At 39.0% G+C, this 27,912-nt stretch overlaps 2 protein-coding genes and 1 non-coding gene across 3 annotated transcripts in view; 1 reads left to right on the forward strand and 2 right to left on the reverse strand.

The window, feature by feature from the left end:
- Positions 1-27,912, forward strand: part of LOC115438497 (non-lysosomal glucosylceramidase-like) — a 203,364-nt gene that overhangs the window by 69,969 nt on the left and 105,483 nt on the right. The window lies entirely within an intron of this gene.
- LOC115438498 (non-lysosomal glucosylceramidase-like) overlaps positions 1-27,912 on the reverse strand; it is a 45,275-nt gene that overhangs the window by 1,854 nt on the left and 15,509 nt on the right. The gene's annotated exons all lie outside the window — the stretch shown is intronic.
- Positions 19,149-19,223, reverse strand: trnan-guu (transfer RNA asparagine (anticodon GUU)). The gene has a single exon. It is a non-coding gene; the product is annotated as a tRNA-Asn (tRNA).

Below are 27,912 nucleotides of genomic sequence, written 5' to 3' on the forward strand. Positions count from 1 at the left end.
TATTGGAGGGTCCCCCCCTAAGTTATCTCAATGCCTTATTGGAACAGGAATCCCCAGTGGCCCGCTCCTATTCTAGATTATGTGCTGAACTAAAACGTGTGTATGATCACCCCGTTCGGGGTGAGCAGGCTGCTCTACTGCTTATGAGGCTGAGGCAGGGGGAGCGACCCATCAGACAATATGTGTGTGAGTTCCGTTCTCTGGCGGTTGAGTCCGAGTGGAACGAGAAAGCTCTAATAACTGCTTTTCGGTCGGGTCTCACTCGAGCCATCGGACGTGAGATGGCGCTCCGCCAGGAATTAAGGACCCTGGAGGAGGTCATCGAGGCGGCCATCCAGACCTCCGACCAGATGACCTTCTGGAACGCAGAACCGTCACGGACCCGTCCGTTATCCCAGGCGGCTGAAAGCTATCCGGCGTCAGGACTCCCGTTCCCAGTAACTGAGGCAGGTGACGGGCCTAAGGAGGAGGTCATGCAGCTGGGTCGCACTCGTCTCTCGGCGGAGGAACATCGGCGCCGTCTGGTGGCAGGGCTCTGCCTCTACTGTGGTCAGGATGGGCATCGGGTGGCTAACTGTCCCAGCAAAAACAAGTCAGCCTCAGGTGAGGACAGATTAATTAGCCGAACTGTATGTGTATCCGATTCTTCTCGCCTGCAACCTATGATCCTTCTCAGTTCTGCCTCCCTGTCATTGCAGCACCCCGTGTTAATAGACTCAGGTTCGGACGCCAATCTAATGGACATCAACCTCGCCCTGAAGCTGGGACTCGGTCTGAAGCCCCTTGAAAGACCGCTGGAGGCTAAAGCACTAGATGACCGGTTAATATGTCGGATCACCCAGCGCACTCAACCTGTGACTGTCCGGTTCTCTGATGGTCACTCAGAATCTCTGTCCTTTCATGTATATCAGTCTGAGGCTCATCCCCTTATTTTAGGTTTCCCCTGGCTCCAGCGTCACAATCCCTGTATGGACTGGAGCACAGGGAAGGTCCGGGCATGGGGGGAGGGGTGCGCCTCTTGTTTAGTAGGGGTTATTCAGTCTGAGCCACAATCCCAGTTTCCATTCACCACGGTGGCCTCAGTTCAGTCCTTTAAGGTGGATGAGGCGGATTTCCCGGCTCTCAGTAAAGTACCAGAACAGTATCATGACCTGAAACAGGTATTTAGTAAGACCCGGGCTACATCTCTACCCCCACACAGACCCTACGACTGCGCCATAGACCTCCGTCCTGGAACCTGTCCCCCGAGAGGGAGGTTATACTCCCTGTCGGGCCCTGAGACGGCCGCCATGCAGAAGTATATAGATGAGTCACTGGCCGCAGGGTTGATTAGACCGTCCTCGTCACCTGCAGGAGCAGGGTTTTTCTTTGTAGATAAGAAAGACAAGACTCTGAGACCCTGTATTGATTACAGAGGTCTCAATGAGATTACTGTCCGTAATCGATACCCGTTACCCCTGATGTCATCTGCTTTCGAGCTCCTGCATGGAGCCCGGATTTTTACTAAACTGGACCTCAGGAATGCATATCATCTGGTGAGAATCAGAGAGGGAGATGAATGGAAGACGGCATTTAACACCCCTAGTGGGCATTATGAATATTTGGTGATGCCTTTTGGTTTGACTAATGCTCCTGCTGTCTTTCAGGCCCTAGTTAATGACGTCCTCCGTGAAATGCTTAACCTGTTCGTGTTTGTCTATCTGGATGACATTTTGATTTTCTCCCCCGATGAGAAGTCACATATCCAGCATGTCCGTCAGGTCCTGCAGAAACTGCTCGAAAACCAGCTGTACGTTAAAGCTGAGAAGTGCGAATTCCACCGGTCCTCCGTCTCCTTTCTTGGTTTCATCATCGGCGAGGGGAGTGTCCAGATGGACCCGGAGAAGGTCAGCGCCGTCAGGGACTGGCCCACACCCACATCTCGCAAAGAGGTACAGAGATTTTTGGGTTTTGCTAATTTTTATCGGCAGTTCATTCGGGGTTTCAGCAATGTGGCTGCCCCCTTGCACTGTCTCACCTCCCCTAAGACTGTTTTCAGTTGGAGCCCCGAAGCCGAGGAGGCGTTTGGTCGCCTTAAAACGGCTTTCACGTCAGCACCAATCCTGTCCGTCCCTGATCCGGCCCTGCAGTTTGTGGTGGAGGTGGATGTTTATGTTTATGTTTACGCATTTGGCAGACGCTTTTTTCCAAAGCGACTTACAGGGGAAAACCAATTAAATCACTCAATCAATCAAATTTTATTTATATAGCGCCAGATCACAAAAAAGTTATCTCTTGACATAGAGTTGGTCAAAACCAGACTCTAAGTCAATTCTACAGAAACCCAACAGAATCCTCCTGGAGCAAACACTTGTGACTGGTGACAGTGGCGAGGAAAAACTTCCCTTTAACAGCAGAAACCTGGAGCAGACCCAGACTCCTGGAGGATGGCCGTCTGCCTTGACCAGTTGGGGTTAAAGAGAGAGAGTAGAGAAGGGGAAAAAGAGAGAGCGATAGAGATAGAGACTGGGGGAGAGGGGGAGAAGGGGGGAGTAGGGGGAGACACATGGAGGCGGTTGAGGATAAGTGAGTGGTGATGATGAGGGCAGGGAAGAGGCCGGACCACCGCAGCAGGTCCAGAGATAATCGTGAAAGAATCTGTGGTTGTCCTGGGAAAAACCTTATTAGAATATTTAAAATGGAATGTTTGAAAGTGCGAGGACAGGAGGTGCTCTCGGAAGAGCTGGGTCTTCAGGAGCTTCTTGAAGATAGGCAGGGATGACTCTGTTCTTGTAGCACTTGGTAGAGCGTTCCACCAACGTGGAACGACCCATGAAAAGAGCCTGGATTGTCTTGTACAAGGTCTGGGGACCACCAGACTACGTTCCCCACGATGCTTCTGATGTGGGGGTGGGGGCTGTCATCTCACAAAGATCTCCAAGTGACAATAAGCTCCACCCATGTGCTTTCCTGTCACGGAGGCTGTCTAAGGCTGACAGGAACTACGACATCGGGAATCAGGAGCTGTTAGCCATCAAGGTGGCGCTAGAGGAATGGAGGCACTGGTTGGAGGGAACGGAGGTCCTGTTCTTGGTTTGGACAGACCATAAGAACCTGGAATATCTGCGCTCCGCCAAGCGTCTAAACTCCAGACAGGCCAGGTGGGCTCTTTTTTTCACTCGTTTTAATTTTTTTCTGTCTTATCGGCCAGGCTCTAAGAATGGCAAACCTGACGCCCTGTCCAGAATGTTTTCTCTTACTGATTCTGTCCTTGAACCTGAAACTATTCTGCCAGATTCCTGTGTGGTGGGGGCTTTTCTGTGGGATATTGAGAGGTCTGTGATGGAGGCCCTTAAAGACTGTGACGTCCCGGAGGGGGTTCCGCCGGACCGGCTGTTTATCCCTGTTTCTCTCCGCCCACAGGTGATTCACTGGGCTCACACCTCCAGGATGACATGCCACCCAGGGGTTCAGCGCACCATGTTTTTCATAAAACAGCGGTTCTGGTGGCCTAGCATGGTAAAGGAGGTGGCGGAGTATGTGGCTGCGTGTCCCGTCTGTGCCTCATGTAAATCATCCCACTCAGCTCCAGCCGGTCAGTTGTGTCCTCTACCAGTTCCCAAGAGGCCATGGTCTGACATCTCCCTGGACTTCGTGACTGGACTGCCCCTCTCGGACGGTAATACCACCGTACTCACTATTGTGGACAGATTTTCTAAAATGGTCCATTTTGTAGCCATGCCTAAACTCCCTACCGCTAAGGAGACGGCGGAGGCCGTTTTGTACAATGTGTGCAGAATTCATGGTTTTCCTAAAGACGTGGTCTCCGATAGGGGACCGCAGTTTGTCGCCCACTTCTGGCGGGCTTTTTGTGCCCTCATTGGGGCATCTGTCAGTCTGTCATCTGGATATCATCCTCAGACTAATGGGCAAACGGAACGGGTCAACCAGGTGTTGGAAGCCGGCCTGCGGGTGTTGGCGTCTCAGAACCCGGCCTCGTGGAGCCGCCAGCTGATGTGGGTGGAGGTCGCCCACAATACCCTTCCCTGCGCCTCCTCTGGACTGTCCCCGTTCCATGTGGTCCACGGATATCAGCCGCCCCTGTTTCCTTCTTCCGAGAAGGAGGTCAGCGTTCCGTCGGCCCAGGTCCTCATTAGGCGCTGCACCTCCTGCAGCGCCTCCAAGTCCTCCACTTGGATGCGGGCCAGGCAGGCCCTGTTGAAGTCCGCCGGCTATTATAAGACTATGGCGGACCGCCGCAGGACCCCTGCACCGGCTTATCAGCAGGATCAGCGGGTGTGGCTGTCCACGCGTCATCTGCCATTGAGGGTGGAAAGCCGTAAGCTGACTCCCAGGTTTGTTGGCCCATTTCCCATCTCAAAAGTTATTAACCCTGTTTCTGTCCGCTTAAAGCTGCCAAGAACCATGAAGATCCACCCCACTTTTCATGTCAGTCAAGTCAAACCTGCGAAGGAAAGCCAGCTGGTACCCCCCACCCAGCCTCCACCACCGCCCTGGATCATTGATGGTGAACCAGTTTACTCCGTGCGCCGGCTCCTGGCGGCCCGTCGCCGTGGACGTGGATTCCAGTACCTGGTGGATTGGGAGGGATACGGACCAGAAGAGCGATCCTGGGTCCCTGCGTCCTTCATCCTGGACCCGGACCTCATCAGGGATTTTCATCACTGCCATCCTGAGGTTCCTGGTCCGTCTGGAGCCGTCCCTTGAGGGGGGGGTACTGTCATATCAGTCCCCGGACTTCTACTTGTTTTGTCTGTCTTGTGTGTCGTTTCCTGTTTTATTTTGTTAAGTTTCCCTCATGTGTCTTGTCTGGTGTCTTTACTTCCTTTTTGTGTTCACCTTTTCCCTGATTACCTGACTCCTCCCTGATTGTCTCCACCTGTGTCCAATTGTCTTCCCGCCCTCTTGTGTATTTAAACCCTGTGTTCTCCCCTGTTCATTGCCAGTTCGTTTTCCTCCTTTTGGTGTGTTAACTTACCAGCGTTTTTTGGATCCTGTTTGTTCGCCTGCCTGTTGTGACCCGTTTTGCCCTTTGACCACCGTCTCTGCCTGTCCCTCGTCTGCCTGCTCGTCTGTCTTCGACCTGGTTCGTCTATCACACCTGAGAATTCGCCTGACCCCTGTCTGTTCATCCGCCTTGGTGCCCTATCCTGGTTTCGACCCCTGCCTGGACTATCGGTACGTGAGCCTGCCTATCCCCATGTACGTTTGCCTATGGTGTGGCTTGTGATTATGCTCAGGAGAGATCTACATAATGTTACCAATTCATGCCAGAAAAGATATGTAGTGTATTAAAACTTTAATAAAGATATGTGTAAAAAAACAAAACAACAACGAAAAGAACAACAAAATCCATGTATACAAGAGAACAGCTGTAGAATAGCTGTCCGCTGTAGTGACCAGTGTGCATGAAAGGGTTAAATTAGAGCTGCAACCGATTAATCGATTAGGTGCTTGAAGAGAATGCAAAAATTCACGATTCGATTAATCAACTCGAATTAATTGAATGGAAACATATTCTATTGCAGTTTTCCTGAATTGAAGCTTCTTTGTGCGTCACAATAAGCGTCCGTGTGAAACACAACAGTGGAACCAATGTTTAACAGCAGAGAAATGAAGGAAACAAAGCTCTGATTCAGGAGAATTGTGCTTGAATGATTTTTTTTGGATCAGTTTGAAGCGATTAATCGGTTGCAGCTCTACTTTAAATCACTGTTTTCACTTTAAATCACTGTGCCCTGAAATGTGTAAATACTGTACACTGACTATACATTTAGTTTTCTACAGATTTTTGAATTAGAAGTGTTTGGTTTACAGTATTACACAGGAAGTTTTTTAGACTAAGTTTTTTAGCATGTTTTCTGAGAGTATATACTAACCTTAATGTCAGTGTTAATCTGGTTACTAACCTTATGCTGTATGCAAAGATCCTGAATACTTACATTTCCCTTGGTATTAATAAAATATCTATCTATCTATCTATCTATCTATCTATCTATCTATGTTCAGAAGTTATTCAACAGTTGACATCAGTAGATGATTTTGGTTGCCAGTGGCTGTTTGGGTCTTTATGGGTTAATCAAAACAAATCCATAATTCCTAATATGATGTAAAATTAAATGGGGAATTGTAATTATTTTTAAATATATCTGGATATTTTTACATTCTTCTGCAATAATCAGTAGACTTCATGGACACTATAATATAAATTACATTTTTCCACCGTGTCATTCTTCCACCCTCACCTTGGTCCAGTCACTGTCCATCCATCATAAGTCTGGTCTGCATATCCAGAGTTCTCAATGAGTCCGTCTCCATCCAGGTCGAACTTCATCTCCGACTCCATCACCGCCTGCCAAACCGAGAACCACAGAGATGAACAGAACATGTTTGTGACAGTGCAACCCAAACAGCAGATATCTTATATTATATTTAACCCATGAAGACCCAAACATCCACTGGTGACCGAAAGCATCTACTGACCTAAACTGTTTAATACTTGTTTATCCACTAATCCTATCAATACATGTAAATAATTTGTGCAAAATACAGTTTGTCATCTTTTCATGGTCATCAGATGTGACCCATTTGGACGTTCAGAGGCTCCGTAGTTACCGTGGAAACACCGCAATCATCTACAACATTGATTCACCAGTAAAACCCATGGAGTTGGATCAATAACAGTGGATAGACACACGTGGTTTATGTTCATTTAATGATATATTTTACTGAAACAATCACTTTTTCTGCAGTTTCTGACATAATGACCCTTAACTTTAATCTGATCTTTAAAGAACATCTACTGTCATACCCGCAGCCAGACGTTAGTCTGGTCTCGTCTGTCTTTTATGTTTTGTTTGTCGTTTCCTGTCTTATTTTGTTAAGTTTCCCCTCATGTGTCTTGTCTGTCGTCTTTACTTCCTGTTCTCTGTTCTCCCTGACCTCTTACCTGATTACCTGTCTCCGCCCTGATTTGCTCCACCTGTGTCTAGTTGTCTTCCCTCCCTTTTGTGTATTTAAACCCTGTCCTTTCCCTTGTCAGTCGCCAGTTTGTAACTCTAGTAGTTCTTACCAGCGTCTTGACCTCGTTTGTTCGTTTTGTCTGCCTGTTGTGACCCTTTTTGGATTCCTCGGTTTTTTGCCTACTGCCTGCTCCCTGTCGGTTTTTGTCTGCCTCATCTGGTTTCCTGGTTTCGATCTTCTCGCCCTGACTTTCTGGTACGTGAGTATTTGTCTAGCCCTTATGTCCTGTTGCCTGAGTGATAGCCTGCCTGTGCATGACCTGTTTCCGTCCCTGACCTCCCTTTGCTTTTCCCCAGTCGGGGAAAATACCCCAAACGCCGCTCGGGGAGACGGGCTGCCGCCCTCGAACCGGAGGACGAATCAGAGGAGGATATCTTCCACCTTTATCCTCAAGATTCTGTCATTATTATTATTCTTTCACCTGTGTGTGAATAATAAATCCTTTGAACCTTATTTTTGTGTCAGAGTTACTGCATTTGGATTCAGTGTTTGTACTAGCCGCATTACAGTACAAACTGGCCATAAAATGAATCCAGCAGAACTCACACAGGTCAAGGAGGCTATCCAGTCCCAGGGGCACAGGCTGGGTGGACATGAGCAGGCTCTCCACACCCTCCTGGATAAAATGAACCAGCTCACTACTCAGGTCGCCCAACTCACCAGCACCCAAGCTGCGGCTGCAGCTGCGTCAGGCGAGAATCGGGCCGCTACCCCGCCAGTTCGAGACTCGGTTGAGCCGAACATTCCGGCGCCATCCAAATATTCTGGTAATCCTGATACCTGTCGTGATTTTTTCACCCAGCTCCAGTTAATTTTTGCTTCCCAGCCCGTTCGATTTGCTAAAGACTCTGTTAAGATTGCCTATGTTGCCAGCCTGTTGGAAGGCCCTCCTTTAAGCTATTTCAATGCCCTTTTTGAGCAAAATTCCCCTGCTGTTCAGTCTTTTTCAACCCTTGTATCAGAACTTAAGAGGGTTTATGACCACCCGGTTCGGAGCCAATTTGCTGGTCATCAGCTCATGAGGCTTAGACAGGGAGATATGACAATCAGGCAGTATGTGAGCGCCTTTCGTTCCCTAGCGGTTGAATCGGGGTGGAACAACCAGGCCCTGATTACCGCTTTTTTGACCGGCCTAAGTCGTTCTGTTGGCCGGGAGATGGCGCTTCGCCAACAGCTGCACTCCTTAGACGACGTCGTCACCGAGGCTATCCGGGTCGCAGATCAAGAGTCTGTGTGGCAGTCAGAAGAACCCGAGGTCCGCACTCCGACTAGCAAGGGACCTGGTCGTGAGGTGGTTCGTTCCCCAGTTGCTGAGTCCAGCGGCAATAAAGAGGAGCCGATGCAACTGGGCCGGGCTCACATCTCGGCTGCAGAACGCCGACGACGTTTGGTTGAAGGCCTCTGTTTATACTGCGGACAAGGAGGGCACAGAGTCAGCAGCTGTGCCTTAAGACCAGATGCTAAGACAGGTGAGGGGTCGCTACTGAGCCGAACTGTTTGTCTGTCCACTGTCACTCGTCCGTTTCCTGTGGTTCTTCTGTGCTCTGATTCTCTGTCTCTCCAGCACCCCGTCCTGATCGATTCCGGTTCCGACGCTAATCTTATGGATCAGAATCTGGTACTTAAGTTGGGACTCAGCTCTACGCCTATCCAGCGTCCACTAGAAGCTCGAGCCCTGGATGATCACGTGATCTGCAGGATAACCCACTGTACTGAGCCGGTCGCTGTGCAGTTTATGGACGGACACACTGAGGACATCAGTTTTCATATTTACAACTCAGACACTCAACCACTTATCCTGGGTTATCCGTGGTTGCAGAAACACGAACCTTTTATTGATTGGGGCACGGGGGAGGTTTATTCGTGGGGTAAAGAATGTGGAGCTCGTTGCAAGTTTGTTAAGTTACCTGTTTGTCCTCCCAAGATGCCTCAGATCTCCGTGGCCCCGGTTAGTGTTCCTCAGGAGGAGGATAAAGACTTTCCTGCACTAGAAAAGGTTCCTCCATGTTACATGACCTTAAGGAGGTATTCAGTAAATCTAAGGCTACGGCCCTACCTCCTCATCGCCCTTATGACTGTTCTATTGAGTTACGACCTGGTACTTCTCCTCCTAAAGGGAGATTATATTCCCTGTCCGGCCCAGAGAACCTGGCTATGAAGAAGTATATAGACGAGTCCCTGGCAGCTGGGTTAATTCGGCCCTCGTCGTCGCCTGCAGGAGCAGGCTTCTTTTTTGTTGATAAGAAGGAGAAGTCTCTAAGACCATGCATAGACTATAGGGGGCTTAACGACATTACAATTCGTAACAGATATCCTTTGCCGCTGATGTCATCAGCATTCAAACTGTTACACGGGGCCAAAATTTTCTCCAAACTAGACCTTCGCAATGCTTACCATTTGGTTAGGATTAGAGAAGGAGATGAGTGGAAGACAGCCTTCAACACCCCCAGTGGCCACTACGAGTACCTGGTGATGCCTTTTGGCCTCACCAACGCCCCTGCTGTCTTCCAGGCCCTTGTAAATGACGTACTCAGGGATATGCTAAATGTGTTTGTGTTTGTATATCTGGACGACATTCTGATTTTTTCCCCAGACGAGGAGTCACACATTCAACATGTTCGCCAGGTGCTTCAAAGGCTACTCGCAAACCAATTATTCGTCAAGGCAGAAAAGTGCGAGTTCCACCAGCCCACGGTTTCTTTTCTGGGATTCATCATTTCTGAGGGAAATGTCCAGATGGACCCTGAGAAGGTTAGTGCGGTGAGGGAGTGGCCTACTCCTGTTTCCCGGAAGGATGTTCAAAGGTTTCTTGGCTTCGCTAACTTTTATAGGAAGTTTATTCGGGGGTTCAGCAGTGTGGCTGCCCCTCTGCATGCTCTCACCTCTTCCAAGTCTGTATTCAGGTGGAGTCCGGAAGCTGATAAGGCGTTTAACCGCCTAAAGGGGGCGTTCTCCACCGCCCCTGTCCTGTCCGTCCCTGATCCAGCTCTGCAGTTTGTGGTGGAAGTCGATGCCTCTGATTTGGGAGTGGGGGCTGTCATATCTCAACGCTCCCCTGCGGACAATAGGCTCCACCCCTGCGCCTACCTGTCAAGGAGACTGTCTCCAGCTGAGAGGAATTATGACATTGGTAATCGTGAGCTGTTGGCCATCAAGGTGGCGTTGGAAGAATGGCGGCATTGGCTGGAGGGGACGGATGTGCCGTTTCTCATCTGGACTGATCATAAGAACCTCGAATACCTCCGATCGGCTAAGCGCCTCAACTCCCGTCAGGCCAGGTGGGCTCTATTTTTCACTCGCTTCAATTTCACCCTTTCCTACCGTCCTGGCTCCAAGAATGGGAAGCCGGACGCTCTCTCCAGAGTCTTCTCTCCTGACACATCTGTTTCTGAACCTGAAACTATTCTACCCAGTTCCTGTATGGTGGGGGCTTTTCAATGGGGTGTTGAAAAATTGGTTATGGAGGCCCTGAATGACTGTGAGATCCCGGATGGCGTACCGCCAGACCGCCTGTTTGTCCCTCCTCACCTCCGCCCCCAGGTGATCCAGTGGGGCCACGCTTCCAAGATGGCGTGCCACCCCGGGGTGAAGAGGACCCTGTTTGTGCTAAAGCAACGTTTTTGGTGGACAGCCATGGAGAAGGACGTCACTGAGTACGTGGCTGCCTGTCCTGTATGTGCTGTCAATAAGACCTCCAATAAGTCTCCCATGGGGGAGCTGCGGCCGTTACCTATCCCCAAAAGGCCCTGGTCGGACATTGCTCTGGACTTCGTGACTGGTTTGCCCTTGTCCAATGGTAACACAGTTGTTCTTTCTGTAGTGGATAGGTTCTCTAAGATGGTGCACTTTATTCCCCTACCTAAGCTCCCTTCAGCTAAGGAAACAGCAGAGGCGCTGTTGACTCATGTTTTTCGCCTTCATGGTTTCCCTAGAGACGTGGTCTCCGATAGGGGGCCCCAGTTCATTGCTAGTTTTTGGAAAGCCTTTCGTTCTCTCGTTGGTGCTTCTGTCAGTTTGTCTTCTGGTTTTCACCCGCAGACCAACGGCCAAACGGAAAGGCTTAATCAGGTCCTGGAGGTGGGTCTCCGTGTGTTGGCTTCTCAGAACCCCGCCTCCTGGAGTCGTCATCTGGTGTGGGTGGAGTTTGCTCACAACTCGCTTCCCAGTGCTTCTTCTGGTCTTTCACCTTTTCACGTGGTGTATGGTTATCAGCCGCCCTTGTTTCCTTCACTGGAGAAGGAAGTGGGCGTGCCTTCGGCCTTGGCTCTAATCCACAGATGCAAGAGGACCTGGACTCGAGCTAGACAAGCCCTGTTGAAGGCTTCTGGCCGTTACAAGACCTCGGCGGATTCACGTAGAAGCCCCGCTCCCGTTTACCATCCGGACCAGCGGGTTTGGCTGTCGGCCAAACATCTTCCTCTTCGTATTGAGAGTCGCAAGTTGGCACCCAGGTTTGTAGGTCCATTTCCTATCTCGAAAATAATTAATCCTGTTTCTGTACGCCTTAAACTGCCAAGGTCTATGAGGATCCATCCCACTTTTCATGTGAGCCAAATCAAACCCGTAAAAGACAGCCACCTGGTCCCGCCCACCCAACCTCCACCTCCTCCTCGGATGATTGATGGGGATCCAGCCTACACGGTCCGACGTCTTATGGCTGCTCGTCGGCGAGGGAGAGGGTTCTAGTACCTCGTGGATTGGGAGGGTTATGGACCTGAGGAATGCTCCTGGGTGCCGGCGTCCCGGATTCTGGACCCGGACCTGATTCGACAGTTCCATTGGAGTCATCCTGATGTTTCTGGTCCGTCTGGTGCCGTCCCTAGGAGGGGGGGTACTGTCATACCCGCAGCCAGACGTTAGTCTGGTCTCGTCTGTCTTTTATGTTTTGTTTGTCATTTCCTGTCTTATTTTGTTAAGTTTTCCCTCATGTGTCTTGTCTGTCGTCTTTACTTCCTGTTCTCTGTTCATCCTGACCTCTTACCTGATTACCTGTCTCCGCCCTGATTTGCTCCACCTGTGTCTAGTTGTCTTCCCTCCCTTTTGTGTATTTAAACCCTGTCCTTTCCCCTTGTCAGTCGCCAGTTTGTAACTCTTGTAGTTCTTACCAGCGTCTTGACCTCGTTTGTTCGTTTTGTCTGCCTGTTGTGACCCTTTTTGGATTCCTCGGTTTTTTGCCTACTGCCTGCTCCCTGTCGGTTTTTGTCTGCCTCATCTGGTTTCCTGGTTTCGATCTTCTCGCCCTGACTTTCTGGTACGTGAGTATTTGTCTAGCCCTTATGTCCTGTTGCCTGAGTGATAGGCTGCCTGTGCATGACCTGTTTCCGTCCCTGACCTCCCTTTGCTTTTCCCCAGTCGGGGAAAATACCCCAAACGCCGCTCGGGGAGACGGGCTGCCGCCCTCGAACCGGAGGACGAATCAGAGGAGGATATCTTCCACCTTTATCCTCAAGATTCTGTCATTATTATTATTCTTTCACCTGTGTGTGAATAATAAATCCTTTGAACCTTATTTTTGTGTCCGAGTTACTGCATTTGGATTCAGTGTTTGTACTAGCCGCATTACATCTACATGATCAATAAATTAAATATAGGAAAATACATCCTTTGCACTGAAAAAAAAAAAAAAAAAAAAAAAAATGCAGCGAATAATATTATAATAAATCGTGATAAATCACTTAAGAAAAATTAAATATAGAAAAAAATATATTTTGGAACAGCTATAAAAGTAGCACTGGGTCTTTATGGGTTAAGGCTGGACAGGATCTACAATGTACCGCATGTATCACAACTCTTCATAGAATTTTTTTTTTATGATGGCGGCATATTAAGACATCCCTCTTAAGAGTTAGTGGTTCATCTTAAATAGATCAAGAATGAAGGTAAATCTGGATTATAGTGAGCCTTAGATCACAGATTATTGTAGTGTTTGTGTTGCATAAATACTACTACTACTAATAATAAAAATAATAATGATACTACTACTAATAATAATAATAAAAATAATAATGATACTACTACTAATAATAATAATAAAAATAATAATGATACTACTACTACTACTACTACTACTACTAATAATAATAATAGTAATAATGACACTACTAATAGTACTACTACTACTACTACTAATAATAATAATAATGATACTACTACTACTACTACTAATAATAATAATAATAATAATAATAATAATGATACTACTACTACTAATAATAATAATAATGATACTACTACTACTACTGATAATAATGGTACTACTACTACTACTGCTAATAATAATAATAATAATAATAATAATAATGGTACTACAACTACTACTAATAATAATAATGATACTCCTACTAATAATAATAAAAATAATAATGATACTACTACTACTACTAATAATAATAATAATAGTAATAATGACACGACTAATAGTACTACTACTACTACTACTACTACTAATAATAATAATAGTAATAATGACACTACTAATACTACTACTACTACTAATAATAATAATGATACTACTACTACTACTACTACTACTAATAATAATAATACTACTACTACTAATAATAATAATAATGATACTACTACTACTACTACTACTACTACTACTGATAATAATGGTACTACTACTACTACTGCTAATAATAATAATAATAATAATAATAATAATAATAATAATAATAATAATAATACTACTACTACTACTATTATTATGATTATTATTATTATTATTATTATTATTATTATTATTATTAATAATAATAATAATAATAATAATATTATGATTATTATTATTATTATTATTATTATTAATAATAATAATAATAATAATAATAATAATAATAATAATAATAATAATAATAATGCAATGTCAGTTAGGCTTACAAAGGAAAATGTAAACCACTTTAGAAAATATATCACCACATATATTGTGCTTCTGCCTAAATATTTTGAGAATTTTTGGCAATATCACTCAATCAATCAATCAATCAAATTTCATTTATATAGCACCAAATCATAACAAAAGTTATCTCGTGCCACTTTACATATAGTTGGTCAAAACCAGACTCTCGAGCCAATTTCCAGAAACCCAGCAGAATCCTGCAGCCCTAATGACTCAGCCCATATCTTTTCCATATCAGATACAAATACGTCCTCAGTTACCTGGCAGATTGGCCACATGTCCTGTAAATACTGCCTGTCCTGTGTGAGATGGAAGTCTCTGTAAACCTGCAGGACAAACTTGAGGTTCAGGTCCTTCCAGTCTGCAGTGTCATGGATGAGGTAGGCATTGACCCTCTGCCACGGCTCATCATCTGGGGACAGGGTTATCGTACACAACCACAGTTAGAATAATGTCAGGATTCATCAGTCATGCCCAAGAGCATTACTGTGTGATGACAACATAACATGTTTTCAATCTGCAATTATCTGTCTCAAGCAACTTTACAAATCGAATCCTATGTTGCATTAAACAGAAATGTTCTATTACGCTGTCGCTACGAGGAAAATAGTAAGCAACCACAAGGTGTAAGGTGTCTGGTTTCTGTATTCATCATATGACTATATTGCGAAACAACCACTTGTATATGCTTTAAATACAGTCACTCATTACGTAGCTAAATTCCGACCAAATTCCTAAATAAAACTGAGCGTATTTCTAAAACATCATGCTATACAAACAACTACAAAAAAACATATCCTATAAAAGACAAATAATAAGGACACATGGCTGGGCACAGAATACCCTCTTCACTAAAACATCCTCGGTAATTTGCTTCCACAACAGCAGGTGGCGCCATCAGTCAGTAAAAATAAATACATAAATAAAAAGCTAGCGTTCTGCCAAAATCAACTCTGCCAAATAATGCAAATTTATTCACAGACATTTTCAGGGTCATTAGCACGTGGCTGGTTTAATTCCATTTGTCAGTATGAATAATTGAATAAATATAAGGTTCAAATAAATTCTTACGAAATATTTGCACTTTTCTGTTTTGTTTTGTAAATACAATCTAGTATAAGATGCCAATGAAATACATAAAAAGCCACATTCTCTGAACTGAATACACATTTCAGCAGAAGCCAAGAATGTTTTCAAAAAGAACAGAATCTTTTAGATTTTAAAACACAACTTGAACTTTGCTAACTGGAAGGGTTAGCTGCTGTTAGCTTGTTGGCTAAAACAGTGTTTCTCAAAAAGTGGGGCGGGCCCCCCACTTTTTGCTTTGCTTTGCGCTTCGCTTGCCAAGGGGGGGCATAGAATCATTCCTAGGTGTTTATTTTTTCTTCAGGTTAGCACATGAAACAGGTGGAACTAATGTTTTAGCGTTGGAGCATTCTGGACTCATTTTAGGGTTTAGGTTTGGAGAATGGACAAGGATTGGACTGGAAAAGAAAAATGTGCAGTGTTTCTGTTTTTGCACAGTTTGTACAGTTTGCACTTTGATGTTCTCAGATGTGCAACAGCCGAACACGCTAACCGAATTGCGCCACAGAGACTGTATGAGGGATGAAATACAGTTAAAAGAGTAGAGACGATGCTGGCAGGTTTGGCTTCATACAGTCCTTTTTTTGTGGATACTACACAATATCATACTATTTTAAACTGTAATCTAAATAATATGAAAACACAATTACTAGTAGTAGGCCCTTCACTTGGTACCATCCCATTTGTCTGCATTTCTTCTCATTTTCATATCGATAATATTTATCACATATATTGTCAAGTTAGGCAGAGGTCAGGGCCCCACAGGTCACACCAGGCACCAGAAGGCCTCATAAAGAAGTGTAACACCCAGCATTTTAACCAATGTAAAGTACAGCTTAGTATTAAAAAGATGATTTGAACTGATGTATTGCATTAAATTAGATATATGTAATGTGATCAATAAGTATAGCTAAGAAAAGAATGTTTAAATGAATGTTGATTCATTTGTGACTACTGTGTGTAGAGGAGACAAGTTGAGACATGTTAAAGCAGTGAAGGGGCATGTTAGGACAAAATCCAGCAGAAAAGGAGAAGTAAAGTAAACAGCACCGAGCCATCTGCAGCTGAAGCTAACTGATAACGTTAAGAAAAGAGAAGTGACATAAACAATAGGCTATTTTCTGCACCCAAAACTGGTCAAGACCGGTAAAAAAGGGAAGTTCTGCCAGAGGCATTTAGACATTACTCATCTATCAATGAAGTCAACTGTCTAGGCATCAATGAGGTAATGCCTAGAGTTTGGTTAAAAACCAGAACCGCTTGTAATGGCTTTAGTACAAACACAGAATCCAAATGCAGAACTTACACACCAAGAGTATGATTCAAAATATTTATTAATCACACACAGGTGAAAAAATATTATTAGTGACAGAATCTTGAGGATAATGGTAGGTGATATCCTCCTCTGATTCGTCCTCCGGATCGAGGGCGACAGCCCGTCTCCCCGAGCGGTGTTAGGGGTTTCTTTCCCGACTAGGGAAAAGCAAAGGGAGGTCAGGGACGGAAACAGGTCATGCACAGGCAGGCAATCGATCGGGCAACAGGACATTAGGACAAGGCAAAACTCACGTACCGGTAGTCAGGGCGAGAAGGTCACAACCAGGTATCAGATGAGGCAGACAAAAACCAGACAGGGAGCAGGCAGAAGACGAGAAAACCGAGGAATCCAAAACAGGTCAAAAACAGGCAGGCAAACGAACAAACGAGGTCAAAACGCTGGTAAGAACTACAGGAGTTACAAACTGGCGTCTGACTAGGGGAAGAGACAGGGTTTAAATACACAAAAGGGAGGGAAGACAACTAGACACAGGTGGAGCAAATCAGGGCGGAGACAGGTAATCAGGTCAGAGGTCAGGGAGAACAGGGAACAGGAAGTAAAGACGACAGACAAGACACATGAGGGGAAACTTAACAAAATAAAACAGGAAATGACAAACAAAACATAAAAGACAGACAAAACCAGACTAACGTCTGGCTGCGGGTATGACACCGCTATTATAGCATTTTCAGAAGTGCAAGACGCTCTAAGAAGTTGCGTGCCCTACGTTGTAAAACGTAGAGAAGATAACTCTGAGCGATGCTCTTTTGAGACCCGAAAGGAGCGTGGCAGATTGGCTTCGGAGTTAATCTTACTTCTCAAATAATGCTGGAGGTTCATCTGATAGAATAACTTTGCATCGACGGATCGAACTTTTAAAAGCAAAGACTTATTTCTTCAGATGACAAAGGACCAAAGACTCTTAAAGGCAAGAACTGTATTTGAAGAGCTTTTACCACCTTTTGGGGAACATTTGCAGACGGACCATCTGTTTAACAGACTTTTGGTATTTTTCTCCACTTTGGCCCGGACTGAAAAGGAAGAAGAATTTTTACATTTTCTTATTTCTTTTCTTTTACCCAGTATTTTAAGACAAACTCGGCAGCCCTGATCAAGCTGTTGAGGTTGTCTTTTCAAATTAAATTAATTTTTACCTTTTGGCTTTTTACAGTAAATTTGGTTTTTGATTTTTCTACATTTATCTAATTTCTCTAACTTCTTGACTTTTTCCTATTTAGGTTTTTTTGATATTGATTAAGCTTTAATTTTTGATTTTTACTTTTCTAAATACTCCGGTTTTGTAACTTTTTCCGATTAATACTCGGTAAGTGATAATCCTATTTTTCTAAATTATACAGTTGTTTATTTTTACTAGGTTAGACCTTTTTCTATATTTAGTTGTAATTACTGTTTTTACATTTTCACTTATTGGACTCCTTTTCTAATTTTACAAATTCTTTAGGAATTTAAGTCTTTTCAGACAACTTTATAGTTTAAAGAAGTTTTCTATTTTTATTCTTATTCGGATGTTTTTGTCTGATTAAGTGAATTTTTACGAATTTATCCTAATGGATTCTTTTTCCAATTCTTCAGTTCTTTATGAATTTGAATCTTTTTCAATAAGCTTTTAGAAGTCATTAGTTTGATTTCCATTTATCCGATTTTTCTCGGTTATTGGATTTTCTACAAATTCAGTCTATTCGACTTGTTAATTTAGATTGATTTTTGGATTCTATTTTTATAGTTTTACTTTTCCGATTTAACCGGATTTACAACACTTTCTAATTTTTGATCTTTATACCAATACGGGATTTTTCCTTTTACAGAAGTTAGAGAAATAATTATTCTTATTTGAGAACTTTTCCAATTTTGATTTTCTTTCAATTTTTGATTGAAGAAAAGAGACTTTCAACACCATTTTATTTTTATGTTTTTCTTCCCCTTGAGGACATCAAGCGAGGCAACAATTAGGGACATTTTCACAAGGCTGAACTGTGGGTTGAGAGATTACAATAGGGATTGAGTTGAAGTAAGGAAAGTAGAAGTCAGCTAAGTTTAATGATTACAATCATAGCATATATTTTTAGAGTTTCAGTTTAATGATTTGATTATTGATTAACTGACTGATGATTTATGTATATGCTTTGCTTTGCTAAAATTGCCTACAATAAATTTATAAAAAGTAAATTCTAAATTCTCCTTGAGTTATTTCCCTGTGTGGCATAATATGTTGGTGAATGTAAAACGTTAGGTTTATTGTGTGCATAACATCAAAAGTCTCAAAGGTCCTGAAAGTATTTTAGCCTTTATCCACCTACCATTTTTATGCCCTGAAAGCCTATTTTCCTGGCTTTTAAATTATTACCTGTCATGTAACAGGTGCACTAATCCATGTGGAACAGCTACCAAAAACCAACTGGACTGGTATTATTACTGACCACAGAGTGGGTTTCTCCTGGCAGTTCTGGTACCAGGGTTAGCGGGGCAGAGGTTGGAATTAAAGGTAGTTAGAAGACAGGCGAGTGTTCCAAAATAAGTTCAGCTGAGTAGTACCTCTTCGGGTTAGTTTGTGAGGGTAAGACCCCAGTTCAGACACGAGAGGTCAGGACCCTATTTAAACGGAGAGCTGAACCACAGTAGTACCGGAGGATTAACAATATATTGTACAAGTTGATGTTCTATCTTTGTTTCATATGTATTTTTGTACGTGTATGTTTTGACATTTGTGCCTTTTCTGTTATTTTAATTGTAGTTGCACGGAGCAACGATGACACACAATAATGGGCCCTGTGATTAATACAGTATTAACATAAATGAACCAGTCGTCCCTGGGTGGGCTCGAACCACCAACCTTTCGATTAACAGTCCAACGCGCTAACCAAATTGCGCCACAGAGACATACACCCCACTTAAGGTTGTATGGAACAGTCATGACAGTATTTCCAGTGTTATACAGTAGTTTATCTACACTGATACTTTTATGTTGTGCAGTACACCCTCCTGACTAAGTATAATGATTGTGAACACACTTATGTTCATGGAATTGTTTGTGAATAGAGACCTTATTGCATCACAAACTCCCAGGTTTGTTGTCATCTGGTATTGTGTCCAAACCATAGTACTTCAGTTTAGAATGTACTGAGGGTATACTTTAACACATTAATAGACATATTTCCCAAGAAAGAAATCAAATAATCAAACAATAATTCCTCCTCCATCATAACGTTATTTCCAGTGAACATGTATTTTGAAGGCCCTTCACTGGGTAAAAACCCACTACATTTTTGCACCCTTATTTATTCACATTTCTTTTAAAGATCATAAAGATAATATTTATCTGGTACACATTGTACAAACTGCTGCTCTAACTGTATTTAGTAGAGTGTTTGATATGTATATTTTTCTGTGTATGTTTAGACATATACACTACAGGTCAAAAGTTCTAGAACATGGCCCAGGGAAGCCTCTTTTCTTATTCTGAAGTCTCAGCAGTGGCTTTCTGCTGCAACTCGACCCATCAAACCTGCAACTGGAAGTCTTCTGTTCACAGCTGAAACTCAGACTTGCTTCCTACGACCACTATCTTCACTGTGTTTGAAGCTGTTGTCCTGTCAGTCTCCTCTCACTCCAGTTGTTGAATGTCATAAACTTGTCTTCTGGTTCTGTTGTGTCTTTGGCTCTGCCACACCTCTTCTGTCAGCATTTCCTCCAGTTTCTGAGTGCCTTTGGATGGTGAAGGAAACTGGATTTACTGACACCTGGACTTTCTTGGACATTTCTCTGTAGGACAGACCCACATTTTTAAGTGTTCTGATGGTCTGTCTCTTCTATTGTTAATTGCCTTTTCCTCTGTTCCATTTTTATAGTAACACACTACTTTCTGCAGTACAATACTGTTCAAATAATTGTCACAACGGTATGGTACCAAAGTGTGTTCCAACCCTAATCCAACAAAGTGGAAGTGCTGCTGGGTCTTCTTCTTGGTGATTATCCACAGGTGCTCTCTGGAAACTTGTGGTGTGTCTGGTTGTTTAGAGTCAAAAAAAAAAAAAAAAAAATCTGCATTCGCATGCTAGGCACACTGTAGGATTTGTGTAAAAATAAAATGTCTTTATTAATTCATGGCATTTTTTAAAAATACAGTCAACGTGTTGCAACCTCTGGTCTTCATCAGGGCTTTTTTCACTAGTGAGTTGCACACCTTCATACAATCACTTTGATGACCTGAAGGAGGGAGGTGTGAGGGGAAAGAAAAGAGAGAAACAAAAAAAAACATGCATACAGACAAACATATACATTTGCACACATATACACACACGCACACAAATAATAATAATAAAATAAATAAATTAATTTAAAAAAATAAAAAATGAAAAAGAAAAAATAATAATGAAAAAAGTATATAAAAAAAAATCAACAAAAAACAAAACAAAGAAGTATATTTAAAAAAAAAAAAAAATTAAAAAAAAAAAAAAAAAAAAAAAAAAAATATATATATATATATATATATATATATATATATATATATATGTATATATATATATATATACAAATACACATTGAGGTTTTCCTTTAAATAGCAGTGTTCCGTTCCATGTGACGTCAGCCCGGTTAGCTCAGTCGGTAGAGAGTCAGACTCATAATCTTAAGGTTGTTGGTTCGAGCCCCATGTTGGGCGCAAACATTTGAAGGGAGGTGGGTTGTTCATGTTCAAATTTTTACTAAGTGCTGTGAGAAATGCCACATCGGTAGGTATAGCTTTAATAAAACATTACTATAAACAAAGCAGTCGTCCCTGGGTGAGTTCGAACCACCAACCTTTCAGTTAACAGCCGAACTGCGCCACAGAGACACACATGCCCATATATGGCCGTACAGAACCCTCATAAAATTACTTCCGGTGCTGCGCAGAACCAATTGAGGTTTTCCTTTAAATAGCAGTGTTCCGTTCCATATGACGTCAGCCCGACTAGCTCAGTCGGTAGAGAATCAGACTCATAATCTCAAGGTTGCTGGTTCGAGCCCCACGTTGGGCGCGAACTTTTTTTTTAATCCACCTTCTGATACTTTGTTGACACGTGATCCGTGTTTTTGCCCCATTCTCGACACTTTCAGCTCACTTTTTCAGATCAATGTCCTTAAATCTCTGTTGCAGACTGACACAGCTCTGCTCTTCAAATGTCAATCACCCACAGCTCGTGCAGACGGGACGAGGTCACAGGCCCCGCCCACTTTCCTCGGTTTCCATAGCGACAAACACTGGAAACAATTCATCACGTCTCCCACTGGTCTGTGTGCTGCAGCTAATCATCTAGTTCACTGAAAAACTCCGTTTTCTCTCTTTTCATACAATAAAACTCAACTTTACTCTCAGCTTTAACCCTTTCATGCATGAATTACGACAATATTAGTCCACATTTTTTTCTTCACTCATTTTAATCCTCTTTAGGTGTCAAAAAAACAATGCAAGTCAAATTGTTTTAGCAATCTATTTTTCATGGAGTTACAAAAATGTCCACTCAGCTGGACACCATGTGTTTAATTTTTCAGGCAAACAAATATTTATTTAAGCCCATCATTAGAAAGTGTATGGAAGGAAATCTGTTTCATCAGATTTTGAATTAGAAATGCTATTGAATTTCTAGCACTGAATTTTTTTTCCACCAAAATTAAGCATCTGAATATTTTTTTGCACTGAAATTAAGTATCTGAATATTTTTTTGCACTGAAATTAAGTATCTGAATTTTTTCTTTCACTGAAATTAAGTATCTGAATTGTTTTTTTTTCACTGAAATTAAGTATCTAAATATTTTTTTCACTGAAATTATGCATTTGAATATTTTTTTGCAATGAAATTAAGTATCTGAATTTTTTTTTTTCACTCAAATTAAGTACCTGAATATTTTTTTCACTGAAATTAAGTATCTGAATATTTTTTGCACTGAAATTAAGTATCTGAATTTTTTATGCTCTGAAATTAAGTATCTGAATTTTTCTTTTCACTCAAATTGAGTGTCTGAATTTTTTTTTTTTTCATTGAAATTAAGTATCTGAATATTTTTTTCACTGAAATTAAGTATCTGAATATTTTTTTTGCACCAAAATTAAGTATCTGAATAGTTTTTAGCACTGAAATTAAGTATTTGAATTTTTTTTTTTCACTGAAATTAAGTATCTGAATATTTTTTTACACAAAAATTATGTATCTGAATTTTTTTTTTCACTGAAATTAAGTATCTGAATAATTTTTTTTCACTGAAATTAAGTATCTGAATATTTTTTTACACAAAAATTATGTATCTGAATTTTTTTTTTCACTGAAATTAAGTATCTGAATATTTTTTGCACTGAAATTAAGTATCTGAATATTTTTTGCACTGACATTAAGTATCTGAAGTTTTTTTTTTTCACTGAAATTATGCATCTGAATGTTTTTTGCACTGAAATTAAGTATCTGAATATTTTTTTGCAATGAAATTAAGTATCTGAATTTTTTTATTTTCACTCAAATTAAGTATCTGAATTTTTTTTGCACTGAAATTAAGTATCTGAATATTTTTTGCACTGAAATTAAGTATTTGAATATTTTTTGCACTGACATTAAGTATCTGAAGTTTTTTTTTCACTGAAATTATGCATCTGAATGTTTTTTGCACTGAAATTAAGTATCTGAATATTTTTTTGCAATGAAATTAAGTATCTGAATTTTTTTATTTTCACTCAAATTAAGTATCTGAATTTTTTTTGCACTGAAATTAAGTATCTGAATTTTTTTTTCACTGAAATAAAGTATCTTAATATTTTTTGCACTGAAATTAAGTATCTGAATGTTTTTTGCACTGAAATTAAGTATTTGAATATTTTTTTGCACGACATTAAGCATCTGAATTTTTTGTGCACTGAAATTAATTATTTGAATATTTTTTTGCACTGAAATTAAGTATTTGAATATTTTTTTTGCACTGACATTAAGTATCTGAATTTTTTGTGCACTGAAATTAAGTATTTGAATATTTTTTTCACTGAAATTAAGTATCTGAATTTTTTTTTCACTGAAATGAAGTATCTGAATATTTTTTTGCACTGAAATTAAGTATCTGAATGTTTTTTTTCACTGAAATTAAGTGCCTGAATTTTTTTTTTTTCACTGAAATTAAGTATCTGAATATTTTTTTGCACCAAAATTAAATATCTGAATAGTTTTTAGAACTGAAATTAAGTATCTGAATTTTTTTTTTCACTGAAATTAAGTATCTGAATATTTTTCTGCACTGAAATTAAGTATCTGAATATTTTTTTGCACTGAAATTAAGTATCTGAATATTTTTTTACACAAAAATTATGTATCTGAATTTTTTTTTTCACTGAAATTAAGTATCTGAATAGTTTTTAGCACTGAAATTAAGTATTTGAAATTTTTTTTTTCACTGAAATTAAGTATCTGAATATTTTTTTACACAAAAATTATGTATCTGAATTTTTTTTTTCACTGAAATTAAGTATCTGAATAATTTTTTTTCACTGAAATTAAGTATCTGAATATTTTTTTACACAAAAATTATGTATCTGAATTTTTTTTTTCACTGAAATTAAGTATCTGAATATTTTTTGCACTGAAATTAAGTATCTGAATATTTTTTGCACTGACATTAAGTATCTGAAGTTTTTTTTTTCACTGAAATTATGCATCTGAATGTTTTTTTGCACTGAAATTAAGTATCTGAATATTTTTTTGCAATGAAATTAAGTATCTGAATTTTTTTATTTTCACTCAAATTAAGTATCTGAATTTTTTTGCACTGAAATTAAGTATCTGAATATTTTTTGCACTGAAATTAAGTATTTGAATATTTTTTGCACTGACATTAAGTATCTGAAGTTTTTTTTTTCACTGAAATTATGCATCTGAATGTTTTTTGCACTGAAATTAAGTATCTGAATATTTTTTTGCAATGAAATTAAGTATCTGAATTTTTTTATTTTCACTCAAATTAAGTATCTGAATTTTTTTTACACTGAAATTAAGTATCTTAATATTTTTTGCACTGAAATTAAGTATCTGAATGTTTTTTGCACTGACATTAAGTATTTGAATATTTTTTTGCACGACATTAAGCATCTGAATTTTTTGTGCACTGAAATTAATTATTTGAATATTTTTTTGCACTGAAATTAAGTATTTGAATATTTTTTTGCACTGACATTAAGTATCTGAATTTTTTGTGCACTGAAATTAAGTATTTGAATATTTTTTTCACTGAAATTAAGTATCTGAATTTTTTTTTCACTGAAATTAAGTATCTGAATATTTTTTTGCACTGAAATTAAGTATCTGAATGTTTTTTTTCACTGAAATTAAGTGCCTGAATTTTTTTTTTTTCACTGATATTAAGTATCTGAATATTTTTTTGCACCAAAATTAAATATCTTAATAGTTTTTAGCACTGAAATTAAGTATCTGAATTTTTTTTTTCACTGAAATTAAGTATCTGAATATTTTTTTGCACTGAAATTAAGTATCTGAATATTTTTTTGCACTGAAATTAAGTATCTGAATATTTTTTTCACTGAAATTAAGTATCTGAATGTTTTTTGCACGAAATTAAGCATCTGAATATTTTTTTGCAGTGAAATTAAGTATTTGAATATTTTTTTGCGCTGAAATTAAGTATCTGAATGTTTTTTTGCACTGAAATTAAGTATCTGAATATTTTTTTGCACTGAAATTAAGTATCTGAATGTTTTTTGCACGAAATTAAGCATCTGAATATTTTTTGCAGTGAAATTAAGTATTTGAATATTTTTTTGCACCAAAATTAAGTATCTGAATATTTTTTTTGCACCAAAATTAAGTATCTGAATATTTTTTTGCACTGAAATTAAGTATCTGAATTTTTTTTTTTTCACTGAAATTAAGTATCTGAATTTTTTTTTTGCACTGAAATTAGGTATCTGAATTTTTTTTTTTGCACTGAAATTAAGTATCTGAATTTTTTTTTTGCACTGAAATTAAGTATCTGAATAATTTTTTTCACTGAAATTAAGTATCTGAATGTTTTTTGCACGAAATTAAGCATCTGAATATTTTTTGCAGTGAAATTAAGTATTTGAATATTTTTCTGCACTGAAATTAAGTATTTGAATGTTTTTTTTCACTGAAATTAAGTATCTGAATGTTTTTTTGCACCAAAATTAAGTATCTGAATATTTTTTTGCACCAAAATTAAGTATCTGAATTTTTTTTTTCACTGAAATTAAGTATTTGAATATTTTTCTGCACTGAAATTAAGTATCTGAATGTTTTTTTTCACTGAAATTAAGTATCTGAATGTTTTTTTGCACCAAAATTAAGTATCTGAATATTTTTTTGCACCAAAATTGAGTATCTGAATTTTTTTTTTCACTGAAATTAAGTATTTGAATATTTTTTTGCACTGAAATTAAGTATCTGAATGTTTTTTTTCACTGAAATTAAGTATCTGAATATTTTTTGCACTGAAATTAAATATCTGAATATTTTATTTTCACTGAAATTAAGTATCTGAATTTTTTTTTTCACTCAAATTAAGTGTCTGAATTTTTTTTTTTTTTCACTGAAATTAAGTATCTGAATGTTTTTTGCACGAAATTAAGTATCTGAATTTTTTTTTTTCACTGAAATTAAGTATCTGAATTTTTTTTGCACTGAAATTAAGTATCTGAAATTTTTTTTAACTGAAATTAAGTATCTGAATTTTTTATCCTCTGAAATTAAATATCTGAATTTTTTTTTGCACCAAAATTAAGTATCTGAATATTTTTTTTTCACTGAAATTAAGTATCTGAATGTTTTTTTCACGAAATTAAGCATCTGAATATTTTTTGCACTGAAATTAAGTATCTGAATTTTTTTTTAACTGAAATTAAGTATCTGAATTTTTTATCCTCTGAAATTAAATATCTGAATATTTTTTTTGCACCAAAATTAAGTATCTGAATATTTTTTTGCACTGAAATTAAGTATCTGAATTTTTTTTTTCACTGAAATTAAGTATCTGAATATTTTTTGCACTGAAATTAAGTATTTGAATATTTTTTTGCACTGACATTAAGTATCTGAATTTTTTTTTTTCACTGAAATTAAGTATCTGAATATTTTTTTCACTGAAATTAAGTATCTGAATTTTTTATGCTCTGAAATTAAGTATCTGAAGTTTTTTTTTTCCACTTAAATTAAGTATCTGAATTAATTTTTTTCACTGAAATTAAGTATCTGAATATTTTTTTTCACTGAAATTAAGTATCTGAATATGTTTTGCACTGAAATTAAGTATCTGAATATTTTTTTGCACTGAAATTAAGTATCTGAATTTTTTTTTTCACTGAAATTAAGTATCTGAATATTTTTTGCACTGAAATTAAGTATTTGAATATTTTTTTGCACTGACATTAAGTATCTGAATTTTTTTTTTTCACTGAAATTAAGTATCTGAATATTTTTTTCACTGAAATTAAGTATCTGAATTTTTTATGCTCTGAAATTAAGTATCTGAAGTTTTTTTTTTTCCACTTAAATTAAGTATCTGAATTAATTTTTTTCACTGAAATTAAGTATCTGAATATTTTTTTTCACTGAAATTAAGTATCTGAATATGTTTTGCACTGAAATTAAGTATTTAAATATTTTTTTGCACTGAAATTAAGTATCTGAATTTTTTTTTTTCACTGAAATTAAGTATCTGAATTTTTTTTTGCACTGAAATTAAGTATCTGAATATTTTTTTTCACTGAAATTAAGTATCTGAATATTTTTTTGCACTGAAAGTAAGTATCTGAATTTTTTTTTTTTTTACCGAAATTAAATATCTGAATATTTTCACTGAAATTAAGCAACAGACACTTAATTTGAGTGAAAAGAAAAATTCAGATACTTCATTTCATTGAAAAAAATATTCAGATACTTAATTTCAGTGAAAAAAAAAAGTCAGATACTTAATTTCAGTGAAAAAAAAAAATTCAGATACTTAATTTGAGTGAAAAAAAAAAATCAGATATTTAATTTCAGTGAAAAAAATATTCAGATACTTAATTTAAGTGAAAAAAAAAAAAATTCAGATACTTAATTTTAGTGCAAAAAAATATTCAGATACTTAATTTTGGTGCAAAAAAAATATTCAGATACTTAATTTCAGTTAAAAAAATATTCAGATACTTAATTTTGGTGCAAAAAAATATTCAGTGCTAGAAATTCAATAGCATTTCTAATTCAAAATCTGCTGAAACAGATTTCCTTCCATACACTTTCTAATGATGGGCTTAAATAAATATTTGTTTGCTTGAAAAATTAAACACATGGTGTCCAGCTGAGTGGACATTTTTGTAACTCCATGAAAAATAGATTGCTAAAACAATTTGACTTGCATTGTTTTTTTGAGACCTAAAGAGGATTAAAATGAGTGAAGAAAAAAATGTGGACTAATATTGTCGTAATTCATGCATGAAAGGGTTAAAGCTGAGAGTAAAGTTGAGTTTTATTGTATGAAAAGAGAGAAAACGGAGTTTTTCAGTGAACTAGATGATTAGCTGCAGCACACAGACCAGTGGGAG

The sequence above is a fragment of the Sphaeramia orbicularis genome, chromosome 18 (assembly GCF_902148855.1).
Source record: "Sphaeramia orbicularis chromosome 18, fSphaOr1.1, whole genome shotgun sequence".
In the NCBI taxonomy this organism is placed as follows: domain Eukaryota; kingdom Metazoa; phylum Chordata; class Actinopteri; order Kurtiformes; family Apogonidae; genus Sphaeramia; species Sphaeramia orbicularis.